General features: G+C 40.5%; 1 protein-coding gene across 1 annotated transcript in view; it reads left to right on the top strand.

The window, feature by feature from the left end:
* THSD7B (thrombospondin type 1 domain containing 7B) overlaps positions 1-17,882 on the top strand; it is a 778,062-nt gene that overhangs the window by 394,974 nt on the left and 365,206 nt on the right. The gene's annotated exons all lie outside the window — the stretch shown is intronic.

Here is a 17,882-nt window from a genome sequence, read left to right as displayed (position 1 = left end):
GGAGATAAGTAATTTTCCCAAGTTCACAAACCTGGGATTCTAGATTCCCTGATTCTAAAGTTAGTGTTGTTATTCCATCAACACTTAGCCAAAAAAGAAATTTCGAAACGTAGTGACTTTAGGTTGACACTGCAAAACAAAACAGCAAGACGGGTGATAGCATGTACCTCGTGCATAAAAGGGATAATTAGTGTTAATATTTATAGTTGAATGAAAAACTTTATTTCAGTCGGTTTGCCTTCACACTTATTTTTCTTTAACTTGTTTTACCATGATTCCCAAACCAAAAAGTTTAATATCATAACTGATATTAATGTGTGATTGACTCCCCACAGGTTACATTTCAGGTAAATTAATTTTTACGTGTAGACACATCCTGGAAAGGGTGTTGCAGAAAGTTGCAGAAACCAGGATTTATGTGGTTGAGCCGTCACGAGCGATGGTGCATTTACAACATAGCAGACTCCATCCATACAGCAAATGGCCAAGTGATACATTTCACTTTTGTAAGAAGTTTGAAGGATCTGAGGTTCTGAAGTTTCTAGCTGAAGTTTCTATCTCTGAAGCCTCTGAAGTTTGTGCCTCTGAGTTGTGTTCTTACTATGCTATGAAACATGAGCTTGACCTGGAAACCCTTCTGTCCTTTAGCTGTCAGCACAATACTGGGCGTGAATATCATCCTTTCATGTCCATGAAAGCGTAAAGCATTAACGGGATAGGGCAGAATGTATTTATCTAAAAGTATTTTTCTAATATATAAATTTGGATCCATGCCTAATAATGATAGCAACATCTTGAGCTTGTATCTTAGATGACATCTGTGCCCCCCAAAAGCCTGCCTGGATACAGTGCAATATGGCGTTGCAGTGTAGTTTAGTCTTAATGCTGACGGAGTGGAACACATTAGGTAGCCCTGTGGCAGGCAGCCTCTAGACATTTCATCTGCTAAAATGAAAAGGGGTCAGGTTGAGGGGAAAATAAATCCCCGTCATTCCCTCACACACTGGCAAAAAGAAAAGACAAGTGCAACACGTCATTATAGTGTTGTTAACCCTCCTCCTTTATAGCACACATTTCCAATTACACCCATTAGGACATACTTAGCTAGAGGGCAGGCTGCATTTTTTAAATGTGCCGAGAGCAGTAATGATTTAGCTGGTGCTCATTTGTTTTCTATTGCTTGGTTAAGCATGCTGCGTTATCTTTCCTATTTTACATATTGGACGAATAGGAGATGCTAGCTCTCCAAGAGCTAAATCAATGGTTCTCTGCCCTGGAGATTTTTTTAAATAGATGGTTGCTTGGGCTCCACCCATGAGATATTCTGATTTAAATGGTTTGGATTGAGGGCTGTTAGGAGTCTATAAAAGCACCCTTTCAGATTCTAATATGCAGCCAGGGTTAAGGACCACATGGAATAAACTGACAGCTAGATCAACTGTGTAAGCGTTAGTTTCGATATTTAGAGAGAGGAAGGGCCAGTCACTATTTGTAAGGTTAGCTCTCCAAATTGGAGATGTTTTAAGTGCATTGGTGGTTGAGGATAGGAAGTAGAGGACACTGGAGATAGTCCCTAGAAATGAGAACTATTGCCTATAGGCTTCTGTGAGTGCCTGCCATAGAAGGAAAATGTCTACTTGCCTTGACTGTCATCCTGATGGTTTATGCAGATACAAACATGAGTTGCTCCTTTTGAAATCTGTGTTAAAGGCTTGCATTAAGCTTAGTGGCCATATATATCTGTGGCTTAGTGGCCACATATATATCTGTATGTGTGTGTGTGTATATATATAAAATTTACAAAATGCTTTAAATCTCATTCAATTAGGCATTCCTAGCAACTATCCTGTGAGTTGGCTCAACGGTATTACCCACATAGGACAAGCAAGAAAATTGAAGCTCTAAAAGGTGAAGTGCAGTGCCCAAGGTCATACAGCAATTTGGTAATGAGCTGGGCTTAGAAATCAGAGCCTTGGAGGACTTGTCTATTTCCAGAGCCATTGAATTTGGCCTCTGTTGCAAAGTGAATGATGATTATGAAAATTTAAGGATATAGAATACATTTTTTCAGGCAACAGTTCAAAATGAAAGACGTATATGAGTATCCTGGAACCTTTTTTTTTTTTTTTTTAACATTCCTGGGAAGTTTAGCAGAAAAGCTTTGCGATTTTGTTTAATTTCATCCATATATAGACAGGCTCAGTGTTCATTTTGAAGTACTTGGAGGTCTCAGCTGGGAGGGAATTCTGGGGGAGGAGGCTGCTCTTGATGTATTTGCTCTATATATAGAAGACCAAGATGGATAGGAAGGACGTAGATGAAAACTTCCTATTCATAGTTCTTCTAGGGCATTGCATTTTCACCACTTCAGCCCTCCATTCCTCCTTGAGCAAAGAGAGAACATACCAGATTAATGGCCTTTGGATAGTAAATACAACGTTTATACTATCATTTCTGAATGCTTATAAAACTATAGAGAACTTCTACATTATTATCCATCCATCATGTTTCACTTCTGCTTCACTGGGGAGATTTTTTTTTTTCCACATCTCTATTGGAGTATAATTGCTTTATAATATTGTGTTAGTTTCTGCTGTACAATAAAGTGAATCAGCTATATGTATACATATATCCCCATATCCCCTCCCTCTTGAGCCTCCCTCCCCCCCTACCCCTTCCCTATCCCACCCCTCTAGGTGGTCACAAAGCATCGAGTTGATCTCCCTGTGCTGTGCGGCCGCTTGCCACTAGCCATCGATTTTACATTTGGTAGTGTATATATGTCAATGCTACTCTCTCAGTTCATCCAGCTCCCACTTACCCCCTGTGTCCTCAAGTTGGTTCTCTACATCTGTGTCTTTATTCCTGCCCTGCCACTAGGTTCATCAGTACCTCTTTTTTAGTTTCCATATATGTGTGTTAGCATACGGTATTTGTTTTTCCCTTTCTGACTTACTTCACTCTGTATGACAGACTCTAGGTCCATCCACCTCACTACAAATAACTCAGTTTCATTCCTTTTTATGGCTGAGTAATATTCCATTGTATATATGTGCCACATCTTCTTTATCCATTCATCTGTAGATGGACACTTAGGTTGCTTCCATGTCCTGGCTATTGTAAATAATGCTGCAGTGATCATTGTGGTACATGACCTTTTGAATTATGGTTTTCTCTGGGTATATGCCCAGTTGTGGGATTGCTGGGTCTTATGGTAGTTCTATGTTTAGTTTTTAAAGGAACCTCCATACTGTTCTCCATAGTGGCTGTATAAGTTTACATTCCCACCAACAGTGCAGGAGGCTTCCCCTGGGGAGATTTAATAATGCATGTATGTATACTTCAGTATAACACACAGCACCAACATGTGTCTCCTCCATATATAGCAGACACCTGATAAATATTTATCAGTGATGACAACACTGTATGTGGTAAGTGTTTCCTTCTGAGAACTCAGATGTCACAGTATTTCTCCAAATTTAAGTGGGAGACAGTTGGGTTGGTGAATCCTGGTTTGGTACTTTTTCTAAAAAGGAAATGAGCTCTGAATCTCAAAAATGGTTGTGAATAAGCTAGAAAGGGATATTCTCTTGTGTATGATGAATCAGTAGATAGAATCTACTTTTTAGGGGATTTGAGGTTCAAGAAACTCGGGCTGCCTAACATCCTACTTTAATCTCTGTTTGTCTGTAGAATCGACTTGGAAACAGACTTCTTAATGACCATTTGGAATTTTTGCCAAGTGAAACTTGTTTTCTCCTCATATTCTTGCACAGTTTGATTCAATGCCAGTTCTCTTTAGTTACATAGCATCTATGTGTGATGTTTCTATCATAACAACACATATCGTAGCTCTAGTCGATGATTTTGAGGTAAGCCTTATACTCTACTTTCCCTTTAATTTTTAATTTAATGATTCATAAGCAAGTGTGTTTGGGGCACAAAACAGTTTTCTTGGGCTGCATGAACTGCTGTCTCAAGCAGAATTCTGTGGCAAGAAGCAATAAGGTCCAGTGATCAGATTGAATTGATAAGAACAGCAGTGCAGTCTGCTTTTTCCACACATTTGAAATGCAACCCTTTGGTGCAGTGAGAAGCAAAATGTGCTTGTTCCTTGCATTCATATGGGAGTGATGGTCTTTTTCTGAGTGATCACGTAATTTTTTATACAAAATGAGGCCTTTCTGAAAGTGAGTAGATGAGCTATTAAGATTTAAGTCAGGATAACAGGCATTAACTAGGATTACCCTGAGCAACCGGGTTGTTTGATCACCCTACGCATCCCTCTCCAGTGTTATCAGAAGGTGACTGGTGCTAACTGCCTTGCAGTTGGAGTTTAATTTACCAGAAACGTGGAAGGATTTCAAGCCACTCGTGGTCTACCTTTAGATGCTCAGAACATGAATGCGACCCAGAACTGAATAGAAGACCATTTTTTCACATCTTTCTTTTAATTAGAAAGAGCCTCAACTATTGAAGCTTTTCTCCTACTATTTTTCAAAACCTTTCTTCTCACCTTCTCTCATGAACTTTTACTATGCTGGAAAAGACTCCCTGTACCACACAGCGTGGACATGCTTTACATGCAGTATCTCATTTAATCCTCAAAGAAATCACATGAAATAAAAACTTATCTTTGGCCTGTTTTATAGCCAAGGAAGCTGAGGCTTAGCGTGTTTAAAGGAGCTGTCTGAAATCTAATAGGCACTAGAGTTGTAACTCCACCCCAGGAAGTATTTAACGTGTGGTGGTTTACATGATATGGATCTTAAAATATCACTGGTGCCATCCTTTTGCTTCCAGATCGATTGATTAGGGAGGAATGATCAATAGAATTTTGGTTTTGTTTGTTTAATGGTAAACAGGACGTGTAAGTGGGGAGGAGAAAAGGGTGTCAGGTGGGAATCAAGAGTTACAAGGCGATAAGCCTGGAAGGATATTGGTGCCTAGAAGCAGAGTGGGTTACTGAAATCCTATTAGTAATTAGAGACAATTGTAATTAGACCTATTAGTAATTGAGACAATTGAGAAACAGGGGAAAGCCAGAGAGGTCATTTTTTATAAACGTACCATGAGAATTCCGCAGATGGGTGTTGGAATGACTTCTGTGCATTGCTGTTACCTATCCATCCTGTATCTACTTTGCACATCCTCTTGCCTTTAGGAGAATCTCCAACTCCTGTCAGACACTGCTTATACTCACTGTGCTCTGCCAGGCTGTACTTGCTCCCTACTCTCACATTTCAAATCAACTGGAAATTTAGAGGTCCAGTTCTTTACTTCAAATCATTGACTGAATAACCCTGGTATCAGGGCTCAACACCCATGACTCTTCAATTCAGTGTAATGTGTTCCAGCTTACCTGGCTGTGAATACCCAGAGGTACTCTTTATGCACTGTTTCCTCCACCTTGGCTACCATCTTTCTGGGAAAGACTTCACAGAGAATCTGTAAATATCCCTCAACGTTTGGAGCCCACTTATATATTCCCTTTCTGAAATACGGCTCTTGATCTTTAAGTTGCCATCTTTTCTAAATGTTAACTTCGTTTGACTATAATTAATAACTTCAGTTTAATTATGCCTGATGACTTATTAATGATAAATATGCATAAATTAAAATTGAATGTAGACTAGTGGTTTATTAGACATAATCATGCTTGAGCGGCTGTTTATGTTTGGGAACAGGCACTTCAATTTATTGTTACTTTTCATAATGAGGTTGAAAGCATCACTCACAAAGCCCTACAAACATTGCTTTTATTGATACTTGAAGCCTTCTGCCAACAGGGTACTGTTGAAGAATCGATTAGAAAGAAAAGGTATCCCTTGGGAATAACAAAGAACCTGCAGTGTGAACTACGACTTGGAATGCCCTTTTATTTTTCATCTTACTATAAAGTCTTCTATAAAAATAATCATGGGTTTTGATGTCTATTTAGCTGAGACTTTAATCCTAGGTAGGTGATTTTGTGGAAATTATTTACCTCTTCTACCCTCTATTTTCATAGCTGCAAAATGGGTATCGTGACAATAATAATGATAATAATAAAAACAACAATAGTAATAATACCAACCTCATAAAGTGTTGTAATAATAAAATGAGAGAGTATATGCAAAATGCCTAGAAGTGGATCTGATATAGATTAAGGTGATAATCCCAGGAAATTTCTAGTACTTTTTAGATACATATGTAATACAAATGTTTTCCACCTGCAAAGCCACGGTCTTTGCCTCTCTCTATTACTTCCCAGAAATCATTTTCTTCTTGTGTATTCAAAGGAAAGGGAAACATTGACATCACTTCCTGAGAGCTTTTACTTGGCCTTTTGCTCATCCTCTCTTGTCTGCTTCAAACCATGATGTTGGGTGCTATCAGGGGCATCCATTTCCTTTCTTGCTAATTCTCAGATTTCTGGAATGATTGTCCTACTTTGATACAAAACTGCTGCCCTCGTGCTGGCTTCAAAATACAGGTGTGTGAAGGGACTTCCCTGGCGGTCCTAGTGGACTTCCCTAGTGGTTAAGAATGCACACTTCCAATTCGGGGGCCATGGGTTCGATCCCTGGTCGGGGAACTATGATGCCACATGCCATGCAGTGCAGCCAAAAAATTAAAACAACAATACAATGTGAGAAGACTATATTGGCTACTTCATCCCAAATGTAGAGGATGCGTGCCCTTGAGTTTCCTATTACACCTGCTAAACCATGTCTGTTCTGCATAACCAACTCTGCTATAGGTTTGGTCATAATTTGAGGCACTTTACATCATAGGGAGGGGGAAAATCCCTTTAAAACTGAATGCTGGGAGATTTGAGAAGATGGCGGAAGATTAAGACGCGGAGATCACATTCCTCCCCACAGATACATCAGAAATACATCTACACGTGGAACAACTCCTACAGAACACCCACTGAACGCTGGCAGAAGACCTCAGACCTCCCAAAAGGCAAGAAACCCCCCCACGTAACTGGGTAGGGCAAAAGAAAAAAGAATAAACAGAGACAAAAGAATAGGGACAGGACCTGCACCTCTGGGAGGGAGCTGTGAAGGAGGAAAGGTGTCCACACACCTATAAGACCCTTCGCGGCCGGAGACTGCGGGTGGCGGAGTGGGGAGCTTCAGAGCCACGGAGGAGAGCGCAGCAACAGGGGTGCGGAGGGCAGAGCGGAGAGATTCCCGCACAGAGGCTCAGGGCCGACCGGCACTCACCAGGCCTAGAGGCTTGTCTGCTCACCCGCCGGGGCGGGCGGGGCTGCGAGCTGAGGCTCGGGTTTCGGTTTCGGTCGGAGCACCGGGAGAGGACTGGGGTTGGCGGCATGAACACAGCCTGCAAGAGGTTAGTGCGCCACGGCTAGTCGGGAGGGAGTCCGGGAAAAGTCTGGTCCTGCCGAAGAGGCAAGAGACTTTTTCTTCCCTCTTCATTGCCTGGTGCATGAGGAGAGGGGATTAAGAGCGCTGCTTAAAGGAGCTCCAGAGATGGGCGTGAGCCGCGGCTATCAGCGCAGACCCCAGAGACGGGCATGAGACGCTAAGGCTGCTGCTGCCGCCACCAAGAATTCTGTGTGCGAGCACAGGTCACTATCCACACCCCCCTTCCGGGGAGCCTGTGCAGCCCGCCACTGCCAGGGTCAGCTTCTCCGGGAGAACACACGGCACGCCTGAGGCTCGTGAAACGTCACACCGGCCTCTGCCGCTGTAGGCCCGCCCCGCACTCCATGCCCCTCCCCACCCCCCCGCCCCCCCCCTCGCCTGAGTGAGCCAGAGTCCCCGAATCAGCAGCTCCTTTAACCGTGTCCTGTCTGAGCAAAGAACAGACACCCTCAGGGGACCTACACGCAGAGGCGGGGCCAAATCCAAAGCTGAGCCCCGGGAGCTGTGAGAACAAAGAGAAAGGGAAATCTCTCCCAGCAGCCTCAGAAGCAGCGGATTAAAGCTCCACAATCAACTTGATGTACCTGCATCTGTGGAATACCTGAATAGACAACGAATCGTCCCAAATTGAGGAGGTGGACTTTGGGAGCAAAGATATATTATTTTTTCTCCTTTTCCTCTTTTTGTGAGTGTGTATGTGTATGCTTCTGTGTGAGATTTTGTCTGTATAGCTTTGCTTCCATCATTTGTCCTAGGGGTTAGTCTGTCCATTTTTTTTGTTTGTTTTTTTACTTTTTAAAAAATTTTTCTTAATAATTATTTTTTATTTTAATAACTTTATTTCATTTTATTTTATCCTCTTTCTTTCTTTCTATTTTTCTCCCTTTTATTATGAGCCGTGTGGATGAAAGGCTCCTGGTGCTCCAGCCAGGAGTCACTGCTGTGCCTCTGAGGTGGGAGAGCCAAGTTCAGGACACTGGTCCACAAGAGAGCTCCCAGCTCCACGTAATATCAAACGGTGAAAATCTCCATCTCAACACCAGCACCCAGCTTCACTCAACGACCAGCAAGCTACAGTGCTGGACACCCTATGCCAAACAACTAGCAAGACAGGAACACAACTCCACTCTTAGCAAAGAGGCTGCCTAATTTCATACTAAGGCCACAGACACCCCAAAACACACCACCAGACGTGGACCTGCCCACCAGAAAGACAAGATCCAGCCTCATCCACCAGAACACAGGCACTAGTACCCTCCACCAGGAAGCCTACACAACCCACTGAACCAACCTTAGCCACTGGGGACAGACACAAAAAACAACGGGAACTACGAACCTGTAGCCTTCAAAAAGGAGACCCCAAACAAAGTAAGATAAGCAAAATGAGAAGACAGAAAAACACACAGCAGATGAAGGACCAAGGTAAAACCCCACCAGACCTAACAAATGAAGAGGAAATAAGCAGTCTACCTGAAAAAGAATTCAGAATAATGATAGTAAAGATGATCCAAAATCTTGGAAATAGTATAGAGAAAATGCAAGAAACACTTAACAAGGACCTAGGAGAACTAAAGAGGAAACAAGCAATGATGAACAACACAATAAATGAAATTAAAAATACTCGAGAAGGGGTCAGTAGCAGAATAAGTGAGGCAGAAGAACGGATAAGTGACCTGGAAGATAAAATAGTAGAAATAACTACTGCAGAGCAGAATAAAGAAAAAAGAATGAAAAGAACTGAGGACAGTCTCAGAGACCTCTGGGACAAGATTAAATGCATCAACATTCGAATTATAGGGGTTCCAGAAGAAGAATAGAAAAAGAAAGGGACTGAGAAAAAATTTGAAGAGATTATAGTTGAAAACTTCCCTAATATGGGAAAGGAAATAGTTAATCAAGTCCAGGAAGAACAGAGAGTCCCATACACCATAAATCCAAGGAGAAACATGCCAAGACACATAATAATCAAAGTATCAAAAATTAAATACAAAGAAAACATATTAAAAGCAGCAAGGGAAAAATAACACACAAGTGAATCCCCATAAGGTTAACAGCTGACCTTTCAGGAGAAACTCTTCAAGCCAGAAGGGAGTGGCAGGACATACTTAAAATGATGAAGGAGAAAAACCTACAACCAAGATTACTCTACCCAGCAAGGATCTCATTCAGATTTGATGGAGAAATTAAAACCTTTACAGACAAGCAAAAGCTGAGAGAGTTCAGCACCACCAAACCAGCTTTACAACAAATGCTAAAGGAACTTCTCTAGGCAAAAAACACAAGAGAAGGAAAAGACCTACAAAAACGAACCCAAAACAATTAAGAAAATAGGAATAGGAACATACATATCGATAATTACCTTAAATGTAAATGGACTAAATGCTCCCACCAAAAGACACAGACTGGCTGAATGGATACAAAAACAAGACCCGTATATATGCTGTCTACAGGAGACCCACATCAGACCTAGAGACACATACAGACTGAAAGTGAGAGGATGGAAAAAGATATTCCATGCAAATGGAAATCAAAAGAAAGCTGGAGTAGCAATTCTCATATCAGACAAAATAGACTTTAAAGTAAAGACTATTAGAAGAGACAAAGAAGGACACTACATAATGATCAAGGAATCGATCCAAGAAGAAGATATAACAATTGTAAATATTTACACACCCGACATAAGAGCACCTCAATACATAAGGCAAATACTAACAGCCATAAAAGGGGAAATCGACAGTAACAGAATCACAGTAGTGGACTTTAACACCCCACTTTCACCCATGGACAGATCATCCAAAATGAAAATTAATAAGGAGAAACAAGCTTTAAATGATACTTTAAACAAGATGGACTTAATTGATATTTATAGGACACTCCATCCAAAAACAACAGAATACACATTTTCCTCAAGTGCTCATGGAACATTCTCCAGGATAGATCATATCTTGGGTCACAAATGAAACCTTGGTAAATTTAAGAAAATTGAAATCGTATCAAGTATCTTTTCCGACCACAACGCTATGAGACTAGATATCAATTACAGGAAGAGATCTGTAAAAAATAAAAACACATGGAGGCTAAACAATACACTACTTAATAACCAAGAGATCACTGAAGAAATCAAAGAGGGATCAAAAAATACCTAGAAACATATGACAATGGAGACACGACGACCCAAAACATATGGGATACAGCAAAAGCAGTTCTAAGAGGGAAGTTTATAGCAATACAATCCCACCACAAGAAACAGGAAACGAATAACCTAACCTTGCTCCTACAGCAATCAGAGAAAGAAGAACGAAAAAACCCCAAAGTTAGCAGAAGGAAAGAAACCATAAAGATCAGATCAGAAATAAATGAAAAAGAAATGAAGGAAACGATAGCTAAGATCAATAAAACTAAAAGCTGGTTCTCTGAGAAGATAAACAAAATTGGTAACCCATTAGCCAGACTCATGAAGAAAAAAAGGGAGAAGACTCAAATCAATAGAATTGAAATGAAATAGGAGAAGTAACAACTGACACTGCAGAAATACAAAGGATCATAAGAGATTACTACAAGCAACTCTATGCCAATAAAATGGACAACTTGGAAGAAATGGACAAATTGTTAGAAATGCACAACCTGCTGAGACTGAACCAGGAAGAAATAGAAAATATGAACAGACCAATTAAGCACTGAAATTGAAACGGTGATTAAAAATGTTCCAACAAACAAAAGCCCAGGACCAGATGGCTTCACAGGCGAATTCTATCAAACATGTATAGAAGAGCTAACACCTATCCTTCTCAAACTCTTCCAAAATATAGCAGAGGGAGAAACACTCCCAAACTCATTCTATGAGGCCACCTTCACCCTGATACCGAAACCAGACAAGGATGTAACAAAGAAAGAAAACCAAGGCCAATATCACTGATGAACATAGATGCAAAAATCCTCAACAAAATACTAGCAAACAGAATCCAACAGCACATAAAAAGGCTCATACACCATGATCAAGTGGGGTTTATTCCAGGAATGCAAAGATTCTTCAATATACGCAAATCAATCAACGTGATACACCATATTAACAAGCTGAAGGAGAAAAACCATATGATCATCTCAATAGATGCAGAGAAAGCTTTCGACAAAATTCAACACCCATTTATGATATAAACCCTGCAGAAAGTAGGCATAGAGGGAACTTTCCTCAACATAATAAAGGCCATATGTAACAAACCCACAGCCAACATCATCCGCTATGGTGAAAAACTGAAAGCATTTCCACTAAGATCAGGAACAAGACAAGGTTGCCCACTCTCACCACTCTTATTCAACATAGTTTTGGATATTTTTGCCACAGCAATCAGAGAAGAAAAGGAAATGAAAGGGATCCAAATTGGAAAAGAAGAAGTGAAGCTGTCACTCTTTGCAGATGACATAATACTATACATAGAGAATCCTAAAGATGCTACTAGAAAGCTACGAGAGCTAATCAATGAATTTGGTAAAGTAACAGGATAGAAAAGCAATGCACAGAAATTTCTGGTATTCCTATACACTAATGATGAAAAATCTGAAAGTGACATTAAGAAAACACTCCCATTTACCATTGCAACAAAAAGAATATAATATCTAGGAATAAACCTACCTAAGGAGACAAAAGACCTGTATGCAGAAAATTATAAGACACTGATGAAAGAAATTAAAGATGACACAAATAGATGGAGAGATATACCATGTTCTTGGATTGGAAAAATCAACATTGTGAAAATGACTCTACTACCCAAAGCAATCTACAGATTCAATGCAATCCCTATCAAACTACCACTGGCATTTTTCACAGAACTAGAACAAAAAATTTCACAATTTGTATGGAAACACAAAAGACCCCAAATAGCCAAAGCAATCTTGAGAACGAAAAATGGAGCTGGAGGAATGAGGCTTCCTGACTTCAGACTATACTACAAAGCTACAGTAATCAAGACAGTATGGTACTGGCACAAAAACAGAAAGATAGATCAATGGAACAGGATAAAAAGCCCAGAGATCAACCCACACACATATGGTCACCTTATCTTTGATAAAGGAGGAAAAATATACAGTGGAGAAAAGACAGCCTCTTCAATAAGTGGTGCTGGGAAAACTGGACAGGTACATGTAAAAGTATGAAATTGGAACACTCCCTAACACCATACACAAAAATAAACTCAAAATGGATTAAAGACCTAAATGTAAGGCCAGACATTATCAAACTCTTAGAGGAAAACATAGGCAGAACACTCTATGACATAAATCACAGCAAGATCCTTTTTGACCCACCTCCTAGAGAAATGGAAATAAAAACAAAACTAAACAAATGGGACCTAATGAAACTTCAAAGCTTTTGCACAGCAAAGGAAACCATAAACAAGAGCAAAAGACAACCCTCAGCATGGGAGAAAATATTTGCAAATGAAGCAACTGACAAAGGATTAATGTCCAAAATTTACAAGCAGCTCATGCAGCTCAATAACCAAAAAAACAAACAACCCAATCCAAAAATGGGCAGAAGACCTAAATAGACATTTCTCCAAAGAAGATATACAGATTACCAAAAAAGATATGAAAGAATGCTCAACATCATTAATCATTAGAGAAATGCAAATCAAAACTACAATGTGATATCATCTCACACCAGTCTGAATGGCCATCATCAAAAAATCTAGAAACAGGGGCTTCCCTGGTGGCGCAGTGGTTGAGAGCCTGCCTGCTGATGCAGGGGACACAGGTTCGTGCCCTGGTCCGGGAAGACCCCATATGCCACGGAGTGGCTAGGCCCGTGAGCCATGGCCGCTGAGCCTGCGCCTCCGGAGCCTGTGCTCCGCAACAGGAGAGGCCACAACAGTGAGAGGCCCGCGTTCCGCAAAAAAAAAAAAAAGAAATTCTAGAAACAGTAAATGCTGGAAAGGGTGTGGAGAAATGGGAACCCTCTTGCACTGTTGGTGGGAATGTAAATTGATACAGCCACTATGGGGAACAGTATGGAGGTTCCTTAAGAAACTACACATAGAACTGCCATGCGACCCAGCAATCCCACTACTGGGCGTATACACTGAGAAAACCATAATTCAAAAAGAGTCATGTACCACAATGTTCATTGCAGCTCTGTTTACAATAGCCAGGACATGGAAGCATCCTAAGTGTTCATCGACAGATGAATGGATAAAGAATATGTGTTACATATATACAATGGAATATTACTCAGCCATAAAAAGAAACGAAATTGAGTTATTTGTAGTGATGTGGATGGACCTAGAGTCTGTCATACAGAGTGAAATTAGTCAGAAAGAGAAAAACAAATACTGTATGCTAACACATATATATGGAATCTAAGAAAAAAAATTGGTAATGAAGAACCTAGGGGTCAGATGGGAATAAAGACACAGACCTACTAGAGAATGGACTTGAGGATATGGGGAGGGGGAACGGTAAGCTGTGACAAAGTGAGAGAGTGGCATGGACATATATACACTACCAAACGTAAAATAGATAGCTAGTGGGAAGCAGCCACATAGCACAGGGAGATCAGCTCCGTGGTTTGTGACCACCTAGAGGGGTGGGATAGGGAGGGTGGGAGAGAGGGAGACGCAAGAGGGGAGAGTTATGGGAACATATGTATATGTATAACTGATTCAGTTTGTTATAAAGCAGAAACTAACATAGCATTGTAAAGCAATTATACTCCAATAAAGATGTTAAAAACAAACAAACAAAAAACTGAATGCTGAATGTGACCATTCCAATGTTCAAGGCAAAAGAAACACACATGTTTACTTAGAAACTCTTAACAGGTGTCTCCCAGATCCTGGTGGCGTTTCCCTTCATCAGGATCCTCCCTTGGTTCTCTCTTCAAAGACATATAAATATTTCTTAATTTCTGTACAGTGCCAGTTGGTTTTCTCTTTAAAAAACCTGAACTCAATTCTAAAAGTTTGTTTTGCCCATAGAACCCACCCTTCTCAGCCTTCACCTGAACATCTACAGGGCATGATAATCAATGCAGCTATTTTTCCCAAACTGCAAAGTATTTGATCTGGGATTACACCATAAAGTAGAATACCTCTATGTGTGAGTGTTCACTGTGTGTGGTGTGTGTGTGTGCACGCTTGTGCATGCCCTATGAAGGGAGAGGCATTGATCCATGCTCTCTCTCAATGTGGTGTAAAGTCAACCCTTTAATTTTTCCTATGGTCTTCAATCTTTATTTCTGGTCTCCTAAGATAACACTTGGACAAAACACACACATACACACATATTCATGTGTACATCCTAAGGTAAACAATAATTATCAGAGTAAGTACAGTGTAATTGGAATTAATTGACGGTGGTGGAAGAGACTTTTTCTTTTTCCTAAAGGCACAATTATTTATCTGGATTGTCCCCACCCAAATGGAGATAGATTGTATTAATATATTATCATACAGAACTGTTTTAATTACACTTTTTTTTTCTTCTTAAGCTTCTTTTCCCATACTCCTCACTGAGCTTTAACTACATTATAAAGGGGCCACTTATACCATTCCTCTCTGTCAAATAGTAGCAACTTTCCTTTGATTTTATAAGCATGTCCTGGTAGGAAATAGGTGGCCCACTCATATCGGGTAACTGGGGAAAATTCAATGAAGGAACTGTTTACAAAGGAGTGGACAGGGTTAATGTAAACTGACAGTACCTGGCTAGGGAAAGTTGGGAGGCTGAAAGTTGATATGGGTAGGAGCAGTTAGAAGAACTCAGAGAAAGTAGCTGCAGGAGAGCACCACTCCATAGGAACTGTGGCTTTGTGAGTTGATTCAGAGGATGAAATCTGGAGGAATAAATATGCTGATCCCTCTCTCTCTCTCTCTCTCTCTCTCTCTCTCTCCCCCCCTCCCTCCCTCCCTCCCTCCCTCTCTCTCTCTCTCTCTCTCCCTCTCTCTCCCTCTCTCCTTTTCCCTCCTTTTATCAACATTTTTTTCCTTCCACTGTGTGCCCCAAATCACTTAGGGCCAAAGCCAACCAGAAGCCAATGCACAAGGTGGCCACTAATACATACCTTCTATAGTCAGATCTCTCTGTACAAAGCAGGTTAAAGAAGAGCCAAAAAAATGGAGTAGATGGAAAAGACCCCATGCGTCTCCTTAACTCAGTTCAGGATCATGAAATATACAAGTGCGTTGGTCTCCCCTTTTCATAATCTCTTAAAGTGGTAGAAATGAATTTTAAAAGATCCAGTTCCTTGTCAAAAACAGGAGAGGACCACCAGTGGGTGAGAGATCTAAACTCATTTATGAAAGGTTCAGTGGACAGAGTGAAGAGCAGAGAAACTGGCGATGCAGCACAGGAAGCCAGGACCTAACTTAGCAGGAAGTGGGTGGCAATAGACGAGGAAGCTCGTCTACCCAGGAAGACTCTTTAGAACCCTGGTGGCTGATCTGATGGAGGACGGGAACGAGGATGGGATGGAAAAAAATACAGGTTATTTAAAGCCTTTAAATAACTGGGAGAGGCATAAAAATGGTGATACAATTATAAAAAATTGAAAGATGGTGCAGAGTAAATACTCATCAGTTATAGCAGAAAATCAATAGATGATGTCTAAAGTTAATAAAATGAGAAGCGATGACATGAACATATTATTTATAGATTTGGAGGTAACCACAGAAGAACTAAATACAGAAAGAGTTCAGAGTGTTCTGGGAGGAGGAGGACAGAGAAAGGGTTTTAGGTCAGTTGCTTCTCACTATACTTATATAGTAAGTGTTTTTGTGCTACGATTTTTTAGAAACCATGTGAATATATAATATTAATGAAAGCTCCTTTTTTGTCCTTTTGTTTTGCTCCGCTTAGTGTACTGGCTTTCTAGAAATTTTCTTCTTTATATGGTTATGTCCATTATCTGTCTTTTTTTTTTTTTTTGGTATAAGTCTCCTAGGTTCGTTTTTATTTTAAATTAATTTATTTTTGTTTATTTTTGGCTGCATTGGGTCTTTGTTGCTGCACACGGGCTTTCTCTATCTGTGGCAAGCAGGGGCTACTCTTCGTTGCGGCGCGCGGGCTTCTCATTGCGGTGGCTTCTCTTGTTGTGGAGCACAGGCTCTAGGCACACAGGCTTCCGTAGTTGTGGCTCGTGGGTTTAGTTGCTGCTTGGCATGTGGGATCTCCCCAGACCAGGGATTGAACCTGTGTCCCCTAGGTGGATTCTTAACCACTGTGCCACCAGGGAAGTCCCCATTATCTGTCTTAAACCTAAAAATTTTTTCAGTTTTCTCCTATGCTTCCCCTTCTCTCCATTCTTTATAATCCTCTCTGTGCTTCTCCCCAAGCCCCTAGAAGCACTGGCCCACAAGCCCTACACACACACACACACACACACACACACACACACACACACACACACACACACACACACACACACACACACACACACACACACACACACACACACACACACACACCATCTTCCTCCTGAATGCAATTAAGTCCATGCACCCTTATATCTTAGTGCCTATTCTCAAACTGTTCCCTTGACCTGAAATGGCTTCAGGCTTTAAAATTGTTTTTTCTTTTTTTAATTGAAATATGGTTGTGTTAATTTCTGCTATACAGCAACATGATTCAGTTGTACATATATACACATTCTTTTTTTAATATGTTCTTTTCCATTATGGTTTATCACAGAATATTGAATATAGTTCCCTATGCTATACAGTAGGACCTTGTTTATCCATTCTATATATAAGAGCTTACATCTGCTAATCCCAAACTCCCAATCCTTCCCTCCCCCCAGTCCCCCCTTAGTAACCACAAGTCTGTTCTCTATGTCTGTGAGTCTGTTTCTGTTTCATAAAAGTTCATTTGTGTCATATTTTATATTCCACATAAAGTGATATCATGCGGTATTTGTCCTTCTCTTTCTGAAAAAAAATTTTTTTTTCTACTTAGCCCTCAAGTGCCAGGATAAAATCTGCCCTCTCCAAGGAGCTGCCTTAGATTTCCAGAGTTAAAAATGATTACGTTTCCTTCTATACTCTCCTGACAGTGTCCATCGTCTGAAGCTTTTTACTCTACAACGTCTCATAAGTAGTTGCTTATCTATCTGCCCCCCCTTCTTTCTGTTTAACTGTAAGTTCAAGAATTTGTATCTGCGTATCAAGTGCAATATCTTACACACGGTAATTGAAGTAGCTGCTAAACAGCATCATTGATTTTGGTAGTTGCTGTTGACTAGAAGGCATCTACAGATTATGAAATGAATTCCCTCCCATGTTAAAGTGAACATCAGCTGTCTGTTTATCGAGGCGCCTGTTACCACTTCTGCAGCTCAGCAGAATCACCAGCAAGACATATGTCTGTGTTTCGTTCTGTCATAATTTTAGTGCCTCTTCTCTAAATTCCAGTTATACCCATATTATCTCAGGTTATGAGGAATAAGAAATCAAATAAACTAATACCTATAAATAAATATGCTACTAATGTATTAATTTTAATAAGAGTATTTGCAGAGTA

This window comes from Lagenorhynchus albirostris, chromosome 6, assembly GCF_949774975.1.
Source record: "Lagenorhynchus albirostris chromosome 6, mLagAlb1.1, whole genome shotgun sequence".
Classification (NCBI taxonomy): domain Eukaryota; kingdom Metazoa; phylum Chordata; class Mammalia; order Artiodactyla; family Delphinidae; genus Lagenorhynchus; species Lagenorhynchus albirostris.
Note: the sequence above shows the minus strand (reverse complement) of the source record. Positions and strands in the feature narration are given on the sequence as shown.